The following is a 17,659-nucleotide window of genomic DNA, read 5'->3' on the forward strand; positions in this document are numbered from 1 at the left end:
GAACGTTAAAATCTACCGAAATGCACATTCATCCCCCAAAATAGTAGTTTTACAACTGAAGCTAAAAAAAAAGCCTATTTATGATTTGATGCCCATTCTACATGTGGTTCTTTTGTGTTCGAATTTCTTGCATATTGAACACCTATTTCTCCTTTTGGACTTGAATGTCTCACTGACGCCCTTAATGCATTTGAATTTCTTCCTTTCGAGTTTGGGATCGTACGGGGGTAGAGAAATTTTGGTGTCTACCAATTCCTATGGCACAGTCCATTCAGCCTCCGGAGGGACCATGTTAATTGCTTTCGAGTATACAAGGAGGTAACTTTCAGCTTTATAAATGCTTTATAAATTGGCGAAGAGTAGTTGTAGATGGAGTTACCATAATCTTCGGCCGTACTTTGCTCGCAAAGCTGCCATCGCGTGTTCGAACGACATTTTCACCAAGTCAAATTTCCGACAAGAATAGCTCCTCTCCAAGAGATTGACCTTGGCAGTAACGCCGTTGTCGAACACCGTATACTCATTGATAACCCCGTTTGGATTACCCACATACAAGGAATCGCTCGCACTCTTATTATCCCTTAGGATCCTTTCCGCAGAAGGCACAAATATGTTCTCTTTACCACGGACAAATGCATGCCGCTTCCTAAACTTTTCACCAAATTTTTGAGTAATTGAATTGAATATGTACGACACGGGGTACTCCCGTTCATCCATCAAAATCGAGTTGAGCGACTCGGCGATGTTTGTGGTCATCACATCGTACCTATTTCCCGAAAAGTGTGCTCTACTCCATTTTTCAAAACCAAGCACATTTTCAAGGACATGAGCTTCCTTGGGGCATTTACTCTTTAATTCCGCAAAATTATCGCTAAATTCATCAAAGGAATAAGCCTTTGTCGCGGCGTAGAATAGATAAAGATATTCTCTGCAGTATTGATTTACGCAAAGATTTTCAGCGAGTTGCCTTATGCAAAGTCCTTAATGTGCACGACTGTATACATGGGAGAAGCCATTGGCGATGCTAATGTGCCTGTCGGAGATGACGCATAGATCTGGTTCATCTTCTATGATAGACTTCAGCTTCTGGAAGAAGAAGTTCCAAGAAGCAATGTTTCTTTATCGACGACACAAAAGGCAATTGAAAATATATAATTTTCGGTGTCCTGTGTAATGACGCTCAGCAGAACGCCCCTGTACTTGCCATACAAATGTGTGCCATCGACGGCAATTACCTTTCTCATGTGGGCATATCCTCGTATGCAAGCTCCGAATGCTAAGAAGTAATAAACGAACGATCCGTCCATTCGATTTATCATGATAGAGTAAGAAGACTCGGGATTCAATAACTCCACCATGTGGGGAAAAGCCGGCAAGCAAGCATATCCGTGCTCTGGTGTCCCGCAAATGATGTTCTTCGCAATTACACTTCCTTTCCAACACATCCAATAGCTTGCGTTGCAACGCAACTCCTTAAATACAATTCTTTGAATTTCTCTTATGCTTGGACCCTTACTATCCCGAAAATGATTTACGCATACTGAAGCAATCAATTCGGATGAGACTTTTTTGTGCCTGCGGATGGCGTTTTCAACGCCGAACGTATGCATCCCGACATACTTGTATATGCAAAATCTGTTCGAGGTGTCGTACTTTTTTATCCGCAACAGCCAGCCACAACCACGAGATAAGCATTGAGGCTTCATCAATTTTGTGCAGCTCTTCTCCATATAATAATCAAAAGACTGCCTCACCGCTGCTACGTCTAGTTGCATTTTTAGCTCTTTTTTATCAGTGAATATTTGACCATAACAGAAATTGATTCCGTCGGTGAAAGAGTGTCCTGCTTATGATTCCGTTTCACGCTCTTCATCATCATCTTGTGAGTCTGATGAAAAGTCTTCCATATGCATAGAATAATCTTTCATATTAATTGTATCATTGACATCGTTCTCATAATTATTCAAACCGTCGTCGATCAAATCATCGTTGACTGTCGAGCGCCGCGGTGGGGGTGTTGATGGATTCAGCGGTCCTTCAAAGGACCTCTCAACCACATTTATCCTCAAAATTGGCCTAAAGCCATCTGCATTAGCATATATTATGTATGTCAGCACACGTACATCGCTATTTATGATCGTAGGATTCACCTTTTTCCTCGAATGCATTACATAACTAATCACCACGTCGCTCGGTGCGCAATCTAGATCCCCGCTCTGCATTACGCTTGCAATAAGTTCATCGTACGAACTGTTGCGGCGAACAGGAATAGGAATTGTCACTTGGGTAAATGATCTCCATTTCCAACATTTCGAAGTCTCCACCCATTCTCCCATGAAATCATCAGAAATCAGAACAAATTCTACAATAGTCATCCTATAATTAAGCTTCGGTCGATGATAGATTATACTTATGGTCTATGTCGTGTTGTATGCACGGGCGATGACTGGCAAGGACGAGTCGATGACTCCGCAGATTTCTGTACAAATACTTGAAATTGTAAGTATTGCTTGTAATCAATGATTGTTGGGTTTATGGAATAAAAAAATGAACTTGGAGTCGCCTGAGCTGCTGTAATGCACTTTCTAAATTGGTTTTGAGTAATGTGAGTGATTTAAAGCTTTTTAACAATGGTGGAAAGTGTGTTTGAGAAGATAGGAAACAAATGGGGTAACAATGGATGCAATGGACAAGCTTATGATGTTTGTGGACTAATTTACAGGTGATCGCCGAAAAATTACGCCAGAAAAGTGGCCAGAATCGGAGCTTTTTGGTGGAAAAAATAACCTCCTTCTATTTTTAGCTTTTGAAATTATTTTTTTTAATATTTTTGGAAACCTAGATATTATTTTTATATATATTGTGGTGGATGATGGAGTGAGTTGAAGTGTATTATTAGAAACTTGTGGGTGAATTTTTTAAGTTGGAAGTATTGGGTTAAAGTGAATTATTATAAAGGTTGGGGCTGAAATTATTAAGTTGAAAAAGTTGGTGGTGAGGTGGAATTAAGTGAGTATTTGACAAAGGATTTTAAATATAAAAATTATTTATTTAATAGTAAATTAAAAATATCAAACATCAACGGATAGTGTTGTTTTCATAAAGTTAATTTTTATTTATTTTTAACAAAAGTGGCAATATTCGTCACTTTTTGTAAAAAATATGAAAAAATAAAAAATAATTAAAAATTGCGACGGATAACGTTGCTTTTCTATAATTAATACTTTAAAAATAAAAATTATAGTGACGTTGTCCGTCGATTTTAATAAAAATAAATAAAAATTAAATTTAAAAATCAATGGACAACATCTCTTTTTAAAAAATTTATTTTTATTTAGTTTTAACAAAAGCGACGTTGTCCATCACTTTTTGTAAAAAATATTTAAAAATTAAAAATAATTACAAATTGCGATGGACGTCTCTTTTCTAGAATTAATATTTTTAAAAATAAAAATTATAGCGATGTTGTCCGTCGCTTTTAATAAAAATAAATAAAAATAGAAATTAAATTTAAAAAGCAATGGACAATGTCTCTTTTCAAAAAATTAATTTTTATTTCGTTTTAACAATAGCGACGCTGTCCTTCGCTTTTTATAAAAAATAAAAAAAAATTAAAAATAATTTCAAATTGCGACGGACAGCGTCGCTTTTCTAGAACTAACATTTTAAAAAATAAATATTATAACGACGTTGTCCTTCGCTTTTAATAAAAATAAACAAAAAATAAAAATTAAATGTAAAAAGCGATGGACAACGTAATTTTTCAAAAAATTAATTTTCATTTAGTTTTAACTAAAGTGACGTTGTCCGTCGCTTTTTGTAAATAGTAAAAAAATATTAAAAATAATTACAAATTACGACGGACAGCATCGATTTTCTAGAATTAATATTTTATAAAATAAAAATTATAGCGGTGTTGTCCATCACTTTTAATAAAAATAAATAAAAATAAAAATTTAATTTAAAAATCGATGGACTACGTCACTTTTCAAAAAAAAAATATTATTTTTAAATAAATTACGATGCTATCCATCGCATTTATTAAAAAAAATTATAAATTATATTTTAATTAGTTGGCACAATAATCCACAAAAAAAGCGACGAATATTAAGACGTTTTCCGTCGATTTTCATAAAAAATAAGTAAGAATTAAAATTAAACTAAAAAAGTGACGGACAATGTCACTTTTCTCGTCGTTTTTTAAAGCGACACAGTTTGTCACTTTTTTGTGTCGTTTTTTTTCTCTTTTTTTAGTAGTGTTAAAACTATAAAATTACCGCATGTGGGTACGAGTTGACCCTTCAAATCGTCACCAGGACATACGACTGGTATCATCAAGCCATCACTAGAATAGAAAGTTAGACACCACATTCTGTCCAATATACGACTCTCTTGCCCAAATCGTCACCAGACCATATGACTGATATGGTCTAGTTGTAACCAAAATAGAAACCCAAAATAGAAACCAAAGGGATTGACCCAACAAACCGTCACCACCCCTAACGATCTGTACCCACCAAACTGTAACCACAATAGAAACCCAACCACCTTTCACTAGTCTCCTAACGACTAGGGTCCCCTAACCCGTACTCACACCATACAACTCGTATGGTGAGTCATTACAAGGACGGTGAGTTCAAAACTCAGGAAATTTCCAAGAGCCAAAACCCAGGGTGTTTTAATGGCCCACACTGCTTGCACTACCATTTCTAATATATATCACATCTATTGCAACATCACACCAATATTGGACACAAGTACGTATTATATCACATATAAGTAGAACAAGGGAGAATATGTATAAACAAGATCATCAAATACAAGTAAAGAAAGATACAACAAATACATAGATGACAAGTCAATAGGGCAATACAACACAACGTAACACAATAAAGTAAGTGCAATGTATATGATGATGATGATGACGACGACGATGGTGATGATGATGTGTGATGTCATCGCACAACCTCTGAGATAGTCGCACAATCCCCGTATACACCTACAAAGTTAAAACTTTCCGACGTATGACCCATAGGGGGTTCGTCAACTCGTATACAATCAACATATCTCATATCTCCTTTCCGACATATTTCTTGGAAAGAGATTTATAAGGTGTTACAATAGCTCCTCCCTGGCACATCCTTCGAGGAGGATTTAAAAAAGATGTTGTCAGTGTTACTCAGGTGTTGCCACAGTGGTACCAATATTTCATGAATGAGTATGATATGAGGATGTAATGCTCACAACCAATCACAATTAGTGTTTTCACAACCAACCACATGATATATTTCCACAACCAACCACAATGATACATTTTCACAACCATGTGAGTCAATATCCACTCATTATTTCCTTTTCATCGATGAATCTACACATGTCTCATATACCAACAAGTATGGATATATCACAAAATATCAATGGTACTACATTAGGCATTTCAACAACACAATACAATTATTCACATGTATTCAGGGCTATCAACATCACATAGGACACCACATAATCATACATCACATAATATCTCAATTTCGACAATCACATCACATATTGGCCTCTACACGGGCACGACACATAGATAAACACTTTTCATGGTTAGTTCTCATCCTTAATATGTATTTTTTTACCATCATTTACTACCCTGCCCAGTCTAAAAGAGTTAATCCATAACCTACCTCGAATGCCTAAATCGATTCGCTACACTTCAAACCCACGATCTTACTTTTAACGAACAATGTCAAAATTAACTAAAATCAAGAAATATAGAATCTATGCATCAAAACAAAGCCAACGATATTGATATTGACTACTTTTGGTTCAGGATCAAAACGGTCTCCCGAAACGAAATTTTGAAAAAGAAGGGAAAATTGTAACTTTACTTTAAAAATGTGTTTTCCATATTTTTAGGAACCAACAGCTGAAAACCCAAGTCTAATCAAGAAAAAAATGAGGTTCAAATCGAAGAAAAATCATTTTTAAGATTTTCCAGGTAAAATTTTTGAAATCCAGGTTAAAATCAAGAATCAGAGTTATTTTGAAGGTTAAATTGATGAAAAACAAGTAATTATAAAATAAAAACATTATTCAAGTGAAAAAGAGTACAATTTGGGTTTGAAATCAAGCTTAAGATTTTGGGGGTTTTGAAAAATTAATCAAGAAATTACTAAAAAATGGTGAACTCTTTATCTTAAATCCATAATAGAATAAGACATTGATGTTAATCTAGTTTTCCAAACTCACACAAACTTCACTTTTAAGCTCTCATGCTATTTTAAGGTTTAGCTCTCAAGAAAAAAGATGAAAAAAGAGCAAAATGGGCCAAAAAATTACTATAATAATGCAGAAAAACTTGCACTAGTTTTTTTCTAAGTTCGGACGGACTTCGATGGGGCATCCGTAATTCATTCGGAGTTCGATATACACAAACGAACTATGCAACTACACTAAATTCGATGTTTCGGACACATTGGCAAAGTTTGATTTTCGAAAAAAAATATTATTTTCACAGAGTTGACCCCCGAAATTCAAAATCATAATTTCAAACTTAGATCGAAATGAGATTTAAAAGCCGTAAAATCACACCAAACATGTTACCACCCTAAAATCAACGTTCTGGATCTGGTGATGAAGTCGGATTTTCTAGCCGAGGCCATTCCAATCAAATGTGGATCCCACAACTATATTTCCAATTTTTCAACTTTCCGACCAACAGGTCGAAATGAGCTCGGTTGCACCGGAACTCGAATCAAAGATCTACCTAGCCTAAAATCAATATTTCGGAGCTACTTGCGTAATCCGTTCAACCATCCATCACACAAATTAAAAGATATACACAAAAGTTCAAAATAAGGCTCTTAAAGCCATAAAAAACCACAATATAGCATAAATGGTACCAAAATGCATCAAAAATCGTGCCAATCACCCTCACACCCTAGAAATATCATAATGCAACTATGAAAAGGGATAAAATAGTCAAATCATATAAATTCACAAATTTCACATATTTCATCAAATTCTTTTGATCATTATAATATCCCGACCCAAAAAGATTTTCAATGCTGGAAAATGCTTGTTCCTCTAAATATAGAAATATATAGGGGATGTATACATAGTGCTCCATCAGAAACACATACATGATATAGTTGCAATGAATACGTAATACAGGGGATCAAAAATTAAATGTAGCACGTCTTGATCAGCCAGTTCAATCAACAGAAAAAAAAAAGATGGTTCACTATGATTGAACTTCCAAAAACAATCTGAGAGAGATTAAAAGAAGGTTATGTGAAAAAAGGATATTAAACGTTAAGGATTCAACCGATCCGAAAAGTTTTTTTTTTGGGAAAATGCTTGATCCTCTGAATACAGAAATATATGGGGGATGTATACATTGTTCTCCATCATAAATGCATACATGATGCAATTGCAATCAATACGTAATAAAGGGGATGAAAAATCAAATGTAGCATGTCTTGATCAGCCAATTCAATCAAAAGAAAAAAAAGATGGTTCACTAAGAATGAACTACCAAAAATAATCAAAGAGATATTAAAAGAAGGATATGCGAAAAAAAAGATATTAAACGTTCAGGGCCCAACCGAGTTCAAACCGGTGACCTCTTGATCTACAGTCAAATGCTCTACCACTGAACTATGGACCCTGACTGATTATACAAAACTCAATTTATTCCTAACTATTGATGCTTCTAAAGTCATACACAAGAATAGTAAAAGCCAAAATGCACCAACAAGATGTGTTGTGTCATACTTAGTTGGAGCAGAACAAAAGGAGAATTCATATAAACGTTACGAATCGCAAAAAAATACAAGGTAACAATGATAATTCAAATACATTTAGAAGCATAATGTTGAAAAAACCCTAAAATTTTCTCTCGAGCTGATAGCCATGGCCACCTCTTCCAGTGGGGTAATCCCACAAAAAAACTCTGAAAATTTAACTGTGTTGACAAAGGAGGTAGTTCCAATGCAGATTCAGGAGACAAACAATCATCTGCAAACGTTCCAAAACCAAAGAATAATCGTGAAAAAAGGATTCTGATCCCATCAAAACCTGTTGTTTTAGTTGAAGAAGAGCCGAGTATAACATGGAAGGCTTCAAAAATAAGGAGTTTAATAATACAAGAGAATTTACAATTTGCAATTATTGATAAATTTTTCTATGGAAAACCTGATGTTAATGAGTTGAGAAAAGTGATACCGAATCAATGTCGTATTAAAAGAGATTGCAATATTGGGGTATTAGATTCACGACATATTCTTATTAGGCTGGAGATATTGGAAGATTATGTAAAATTATTATCTACAACTGCACATTACATAAAAGCTAAGGATAGATTCTGGAAGATGCGTACCCTTAAGTGGGATCCTTGGTTTGAACCGGAAGTGGAGACAACAATCGGTATTGCATGGATCTCATTTCCTGATTTGCCACCTAATTCTTTGCAAAGGAGGCAATCTTCTCAATAACCTCAGCAATAGTCAAACCATTAACAGTTGATTTAGCAACAATAAATCAAACAAGGACAAGTTGTGCTCGTGTGAAGGTGGAAGTAGATATGATAACTGAACTGCCTCAAGGAGTAAGGATTAATGAGAAAAATGATGATACAGGGGTTATAAAGTCAAAATAGATTTAAATCCAGTATGAATACATGCCCAAGTATGTAAAGAATGTAGATTATAGGGACATGATGATAATCAATGTTAGAAAAAACATCCAGAGATACATGAAGAGAAAAAGGAGGAACGGAGAAGACAGCTGAAGCAACATTTAGAAGGAGGGAAAGACTAGCAAGGAGGAGATAATATGCAACAAGAGGGAATTCATTACAATCAACAATGGCATACAAGGAGGAGAAGATATAAGAAAGATAAATATGGCCATATAATTGGAGAATTAGAATCAGAAGTGCAGATAGAAGTCCCAATGTCTAATACTTTTGAAGCTTTAACAAGCAATGAGAATCATGACAAAGGAGAAGGATAAAGAGAAAAGTGCACTGCAGCAACAAATTCCTAAAGAAAGTACAAAATATTGGGTTAATAATACTTTAGGAAAACAAATCACAATCAGGCACCAGAGAAGGAGGAAGACAAAAAAGATTGTCAATAAATAAATACTTTAGTCTCAATGGATCAATAACAGAGTGCAACAACAACAACAAACCCAGTGTATTCCCACCTAGTGGGGTCTGGGGGGGTAAGATGTACGCAGTCCATACCTCTACCTCTAAAGAAGTAGAAAGGCTGTTTCCGATAGACCCCCGGCTCAAGTCACGAGATATCAATAACAGAGTGCAAAATTAGTATATGTGGAGCAATTAAATAAAGCAGCAGTTATGGGGGAACAAGATAAAAGTAAACAGTTGGCAATAGTACAACAACAACATACAGAAGAAGTAGAAAAGGTACTTGAAAATATATTACCTTTAGCAATTTAGGTGGAAAATCAGAAAGAAGCCAGTAATGTGAATAATGTAGACGTAGATGAAGGAGATTTGACTAAAACCATAGAGCAGATAGGAGTGGAAGGTAATTTATCTCCAAGGCAGATAGAGAAGATAAAATCACATCAAGGTGTGTAGAAAAAGAAAGATAAGGGAGTTAAAACTTCCTCAATGCAGATAAGGAATTCAATTAAAAATAACTCCAAATGAATTCTCTAATAAAGAATATCATATCAGTGAACACAAAGAAAACATTCACTAGACTTATCAATTTACAAAAAAGATACCATTTCACATTCATAGGTTGAATGGAACCTTTCCAGGAAACAAGTTCAATTGATGAATACAGAAGGAAGTTAAACATGGAGAATGCAGTTGCAAATTCTTATGGCAAAATATGCATGTTCACTGAAGACTTTATTAACATTGATGTAATAAAGGATGAAGACCAGCAACTTACCATTCAATTGACCAGTCAAGAGATAGGAATTACAGTTGTTGTTACCCTGCTGTATGCTAAATATACTCAATAGGAGAGGTTGTGTTTATGGGAGCCACTTATAGATAGTTCTCAAACAATGCAACACCCATGGATGATAGGGGGAGAATTTAATATAATTGTCAGTGAAGAGGAGAAATTAGGAGGTCCACCAGTCACAGTGGCTAAGACTAAGGATTTCAAGCAGTGTATTAATATATGGGGAATAGAAGATCCAGGTTTCAAAGACAGTAAGTATACCTAGTGGAATAGAAGGACAGATGAAGATAGTATTTTCAAAAGACTGGATAGAGTGCTTTGTAATGAAAAATTATAGGATCTCTTTCCAATTCTTGAAGTGGAACATCTGTTTAGAAGTGGATTAGATCACAATCCTTTGAAGATTCACTTCCGTATAGTGATGGAAAATATTCAAAAACCATTCAGCTTTCTGAATATGTGGCTAAAAGAACAAGCTTGTTAGGATGTAATTAAGGAAAACTGGGTAACTGAAGTAATGGGTAATTATTTTGTTGTGTTTCATCATAAGTTGAAAAGGGTTAAAAGTGTACTGACTAAATGGAGTAAGGAATGTTTTGGTAATATATTCTTGGAACTAGCAACATTGGAAGAGATCATCAGAGTCAGAGAAAAATAATTTGAGGAAAATCCATCATCCAATAATAGATAGATGTTGTTTAAAGCACAAGATAAATTAAATTTGCAATTAAAGAGAGAAGAAGAATTTTGGAGGCAAAAGGCAGGTTTGGAATGGTTTAAAGATGGGGAAAGAAACACCAAATTTTTCCATGCTGTAGTGAAAGGAAGAAGAAGTAGATTGAAGATTTCAGGAATTCAGAATTATGATGGGGAATGGATGGAAAATCAGTCAGACATAGAAGAGGAAGTATTTAGTTTTTTTCAGAGGCAATTTACTAAATAGGAAGAGATAGTGAACTTTGAAATGCGAAATAAACTGCCTAGGGTAGTGACTGTTGAACAGAATGAAGATATGAATAGGTACCAAATATGCAAGAAGTTAAGGAGGCTGTCATGGGATTAAATAGAAATAGTGTAGGAGGACATGATGGTATGATAGGAGCATTTTTTCAGGATTCTTGGGAGATTATAGGTCAACATATTTGTAAAATGATCATAGCTTTCTTTTGTGGGTTTGAATTACCAAAGTTTGTGACACATACAAACTTGGTATTGTTACCCAAGAAGCTAGTTGTGAACATTTTTTCTGATATGAGACCCATATCCTTGATCAACTTTCTGAACAAAATCTTTTCTAGAATTATTCATGAGAGAATTAAGAAGGTTTTACCTTCTATTAGCTCAGAGGAGCAAGCAGGTTTTGTGCAGGAAAGAAGCATTGCTGAGAACATTTTGATGGTTCAGGAAATAATCACAACTATTAGGAAAAGGAGTAGGATTCCTAATATGGTAATGAAACTAGATATGATGAAAGCATATGATAGAGTTGACTGGTTTTTCCTTACTAAAGTAATGAGGAAGATAGGATTTGGGAATTTATGATTGATATGGTGTTCAGACTAGTTGGAAACAACTGGTATTCTGTACTGATAAATGGATAGGCCAAGGGATTCTTCAAATCCTTAAGAGTTTTGAAATAAGGAGATCCTTTATATCCTATATTGTTTATTCTTGCAACAGAAGTGATGTCAAGAGTTTTAAAGTCTTTAATGAATACTAAAGACTTTGAACTTTTTGGAATGCCTAGAGGAAGCAATAAAGTAAATCACTTTGCTTTTGCTGATGACATGATAATTTTATGCAAAGCTGATTTACAAACAATGCAACAAGTGACCAATACACTTGAGAAATATGAAATAGTGTCAAGTCAGAAAGTCAAGGAGAAAAGCTCTTTGTCTTTACATAAATGGGTGTCACAAGGAGTAGTGGTATTGGCTGAACTGGTTACTGGAATTATGAGAAAAGAATTCTCTTTCACTTATTTGGGTTGCCCTATTTTTCATATGAGGAAAAAAAGGATTACTATCAATCACTGATGAGCAGAATTAGTGGAAAATTACAAGGTTGGAAAGGAAAGTTTTTATCTTATGGGGTAAGAGCTACACTGATAAAACATGTCCTACAGAGTATACCAATTCATTGTTTATCTTTCATGAACCCTCCTTTAAATGTTCTCAATACAATTCAAAGAATGTTTGCATAATTCTTTTGGAGTACACATATAGGGGGTAGGAGTAGGCACTAGGTTAAATGGAGTAAGATGTGTCTACCGGAGAAAGAAGAAGGATTAGGATTTAGGAGCATCAAAGATGTGTCAATGGCCTTATTCTGCAAGTTATGGTGGAACTTTAGAACTAAGAAATCTATTTGGAGCAGATACATATAGAATAAGTATTGTAGGAATAAACACCCAAATAAGATAAAGTGGAAAAATGGTGCTAGTTCTCAGGTGTGGAAAAAGATGCTACTGGCAAGGGACTTAGTAGAGCATCAAATTTATTGAAGAATAAAGACAGGAAATTCAAATATGTGGTTTGATAATTAGACAAATGAAGGAGATTCTTACACTCTGTTACAAGAATTCAAGAGAGTGGGATAATCAATATCAATAGGTAAAGGATTTGATTCATAATGGAGTATGGAATTCACAGCTGATGTATCAGCTATTTCCACAAGAAATTGCAGATTATATCCTTAAATCCATCAGAATCCTAGCTATTAAACAAAGAAAAAACAGTCCAATATGGATATCAAAATCAAATGGTAGATTTACTGTTAAGTCAACCTGGAATTATATCAGACAAAGAGAGAAGAAGAATGTTGTTTATAAAAATATTTGGGTGAAAGGTTTACCTTTTAAGATGGCATTCTTAATGTGGAGGTTTTGGAGAGGGAAAGTGCTTGTTGATGATAACTTGAGGAGATAAGGAGTAGAAGGACCTACTAGATGCTGGTGTTGTTCTCAGCCTGATCAAGAAACCATTTCACATGTATTTCTGAAATTAGGCACTACTAACAGGACATGGTCCTTTTTTTCTATTTTTACAGGTATAAATATGCAAGGAGCTAGTCTAAGAAAACTCATTAACTATTGATAAAATGATGGGAAACAAGGTGCAACTAAGGCTTACTATCAGTCAATTCCTAGCATGATCTTATAAGAGCTGTGGAGAAAAAGAAACAATGCAAAACATGAAGGGAAATCTTTGTCAAACTCATAAAGTAATATACAATATCAATAGAAATATTGATCTGATAATTAAAGTGGGGAATCCTAGACAAGTTTTCCCTTTTCTGTGGCCAAAGATTTATCAGCAATTACAGCAAAAGAGACCTATATTCAAGTTGACAAAGGTAGAATAGCAATTCTCAGAAGAGGGCTGGTTGAAGTACAACACAGATAGAGCTTCTAGGGGTAATCCAGGGGTCAATTCTTATGCTTTCTGTCTACGAGATGAAAAAGGGAGATTTAAGGTATACACTGGGAGCTCAGATTGCAGATACTACTAACATGGAGGATGAAGCATATGCTATGCTTCAAGAAGCAATCCATTGTAATTTGTCCAATCTGGATAAGCTAATCTTTCAAACAAATTCTCTTATTATGCTAAAGATTTTAACTAAAAAGTGGGAGTATCCATGGAATATGATAGATTATGTTGAACAAATCACACACCTACTACATGATAAGCAAGTAAAGTTTCAGCATATTTTAAGAGAGGGGAATCATTTGGCGGATTATTTAGCAAACATAGCAGTTGATAATGGTGGATTTAGTATAACAACATTTCGGCAATTACATGTCAAAGGTAAGAAAATCATTAACAGTGATAAGTTACAATGTCCATACATACGATTGTCCATAAAAAAGGATGAAGAGGCTGCAGGTTATATCTATAGCTAATAGAGCTAAATTAGCTTACAAGTACCCATTTACAACTAATGAGGGCAATAAAACATGTCAAGAGATATCTAGTCTATACAGATTCAGCCATCAAAAGGGTACTTCACGTAATGGGGGAGGGTTGGGTGAGTTTGACCTAACCAATACAGCTGAGAAGCAGACTACATCTTAAAAAATGGTGGGTTCGAGCAGCCTTTATCTCCCCCTTCTATATCTGTCAACAAGCTTGTAATAAGGGGATCTTACAAGAAATAACAATCAAAAAAATGAAGGAGCAAGGATTTTCTTAGATAAGCAATCTGACTCAGGGATCTAAAACCCTCATTTCTGCATAAAAATAAAAAAAACCACTCCATTTACAGGAGAATACAACTTAGAAGGAGTATAAACATACGAAGGAAGATTAAAGAGTTAAAGAAGAAGCTGAATAAATGGAGGCAAGTAAATACTTACTTTAGGGAGCTGTATAAAGTAGGAATTTCCGGAGCTTAGGCAAGGAGTTAATGATTCAGAGGATTAGCACCATGAATGAAGGATTGAAGGTTGTCGACACCATGGTTATTCAACTGAAGGAAGCTCAAATGGTGGAGAAGACAACAAAATGCATTTTGGAAACCCTAAGGACATTTATATATGTCTGCATATTGAAGGATTGGGCCGGGTTTTATTTTGCTTTGATTGTATTGGGCCCAATGTATTGATTAAATTTCAGTGGGTTGGTCCATCTTGTAATAATTTGATATTATATTAATAAAATTCCTATTAATTTTTTTTAAAAAAGGACAAGGTAACAATGTGATTATATGACCAAATCGGTTTTACATCAAATTGAACTTTCTAGTATTACATAATTTAATGATACCATATAATAATATTTAAGTAATACTTAAAATATTATATTTAAACTAACCACAAAACAAAATGCAAAAGTTAACAACCATCAAAACAAGGGGTTAAAGATCACCACTGGCTATTATCTTCTTCTTTTTTTCCATCTCATTTTATTAGGAGGATAAATAGCGTCTCCACTTATCCTTTAGCATGACTTAAAACCTCAATTTATTAGTTAATGATGAAGATGCTCATCCACTTGTGCAATCACCAATACTTTGTCATTCTAGTAATTAATTCAAAGGGGGTGGATGATGAGAGGATAGTGCCTATAATTTTGGGGAGATGTCAAAAGAGAACCTAGTCAACATTGAGGATAAAACAATCTTGTACTTCATGAAAGACAAATTCCTACCAATACACATTCTCCCTCCAAAACCATAAGGCAAGAATCCCATTTTGTGTTTATATCCACCATATATCATGTCATCTTTAAACCTTTTCTGGTCTGAATTCATTGGCATCTTCACCCAAAGGTTCTTGTCATGGTGCATGGACACAACGTCAACCCAAATATTTGTTCCTTTAGGAATGACTAGATCATTGTCCATTCTAATGTCGTCTCTAGCTTGCCTTTTGAACATTTGGCGTTGGTGAATATAGCCTTAGCACTTCACTCATCACCCATCCCATCTATATTAAAACAAGTAAACCATGATATTTTTTAACTCCCTCTATTTATATTCGTGTTTAACGAATTTGGAGCCAAAAGAGACTTTTTCAACACAACATATCAAAACATACACTCTCTTTAAACGTATACCACGAGGAGTAGTTCACTAAAAAGGGGCAAACTGTTTATTAATGTCGATCTGTCTACTATGTAAATCCCCCACCCCCACCCCACCCACCCAAAAAAAAAATCGTGGAGTTCGCCCAAAAATCGGCGAACCCCATTTCCATAAATTACTTTTTATTGTTTACAAGAATTTTAAAAACAAGTAGGTGGGGCTTCGCCTACAAAGTGGCGAGCCCCATTTTCAAATTTATTTAAGAGGCATCAATCTCTAATTAGCTTTGTTGAAATGAAACAACTAATAGGCAGTTAGGAACAAGTATATAACAAAAGAAGACAAACATAAATGCAATTCATATTATCGAGCTCTCCACTCTACAACTAAAAAAGACACATATTTTATTATTGGCATACATAGTTTTACTACATATTTTACTATTTTCATACATAATTTATTATTTCCATAAATAATTTACTTCATATTATTACTTCTATTATTATTGCCATATATCCATACAATATCCTTTTTTCTTTTTTGCTATTCATTTTTCTCTCGAACTCCTTTTTGAAGATTGATAGACTTTATAGACAACAATGAAAATGCATTCTTGGTTTTTCAAAGAGACAACTATTTTAGACCAAATTTGATTGATTAGGTGGGGGTTCGCCTACAAACTACAGTAGTGAAATCCATTTCAAATTTATTTTAGGGGCATTCATTCTCTAATTTAACTTTGTTGAGATGAAACAACTAATAGGCGGTTAGGAACAACCAGATAATGAAAGAAGACATACATCCATGCAATTCATTATCGAACTCTCCACTCTATAACTAAAAAAGACACATTTTATTATTGGCATACACAGTTTTACTACATATTATACTATTGGCATACATAATTTATTACTATTTTTCATAAATAATTACTTCATATTACGTCTACTATTATTGTCATATATCCATGCAATATTCTTTAATTCATTTTTCTCTCTAATTCCTTTTTGAACAGCAATGAAAATATATTCTTGGTTTTTCGAAGAGACAACTATTTTAGACCTAATTTGATTGATTAAAGCAAGAATAAGTACTATAATGGAGTACTTAAAAAGAGGTCAATCGAAATACTTTTTTGAGACCCTTAAACCTTGTAACATCAATTTCACCTTCTCCAAAAACTTGCTTGATTTCTTCTCTAAGCTGAGTTTGCCGTTCTTAATGTAAGGCCAGAAGCAACATAGTCCATGTGAGTGCCAAAGCAGATGTCTCGTGACCTCCAAAGAAAAGTTTTTTACACTCACCCACCAATTCTCTCGTACACATTACCTTCCCTAACCGTCCATCCGCACCATTATTCACACCACCTAGTCAAGATTTTTTTCTGTCTTTTTTCAAGCCTCAATGATCGATACAAAGTGATCTTTAATCTCCTTCCTGAGTTTCTTGGTTTTCAAGATCTCTTTAGGGATAATCAACCCACCATATGGTACTCCAAGGTAATGTATGGACTTGAATAGGTTGACTTTCATTATTCTTAATTTATCACACACTTTTTGCCCATTTTCGTAATTGATGATGAAGGTTGTTTTGGCGATGATCTCTGCCGCTGTGCTTGTGATTTTGTTGTCCACATCTACTTCTACCTCCCCGCAGGAGTCGACGAGGGTCGCCTGCTGCTCTAACATGTTTATGGTGGATTCCACCATCATGCTTTGATAGTAAAATATTGATATCTTAAAAAGAATAATAGCATTTTCTAATTAATATTTATCCAAGATTTTGATTTTGTATTTATTAAATTCTATTTGACTGCTTTCAAAATGATTTAGATTATATTGTCTTTAAATAATTTGATTATATCTTTTGTCCATTTTAGAATGGATTTAAATTATTTATGACGATTTGGTCAAAATATAGTGCTCACCTTTATCACCATTAAAGAGAGTTCATTGACATGATTTTCAATCATCAATTTTCATATGCTTCAGCTGAATGTTTGCTTCGCTTTTGATATTCTTAAGTGTATTTTACTGACTTTTTAATGAGCAATGATTGGCATTAAACGTGGTGAACGTTTTTCTTGAATATTTGGCCTGCAGTACTTGCCTTCTCTTTATCTACACTAGTCAAGTGTATGTGCATTGCACGTGTGCTTCATGTCAAGCCATTAGTCAATATAAATTAAATTT

The 17,659-nt window shown here is 34.5% G+C and overlaps 1 non-coding gene and 1 pseudogene across 1 annotated transcript; both read right to left on the minus strand.

Annotated features, from left to right (window-relative positions):
• Positions 1-7,585: 7,585 nt before the first annotated feature.
• On the minus strand, positions 7,586-7,657 carry TRNAY-GUA. Its single transcript has one exon. It is a non-coding gene; the product is annotated as a tRNA-Tyr (tRNA).
• An 833-nt stretch (positions 7,658-8,490) lies between these two features.
• Positions 8,491-17,198, minus strand: LOC107852584 (annotated as a pseudogene).
• Between the last annotated feature and the right edge of the window lie 461 nt (positions 17,199-17,659).

Source organism: Capsicum annuum, chromosome 1 (genome assembly GCF_002878395.1).
Source record: "Capsicum annuum cultivar UCD-10X-F1 chromosome 1, UCD10Xv1.1, whole genome shotgun sequence".
NCBI classification, from domain to species: Eukaryota; Viridiplantae; Streptophyta; class Magnoliopsida; order Solanales; family Solanaceae; genus Capsicum; species Capsicum annuum.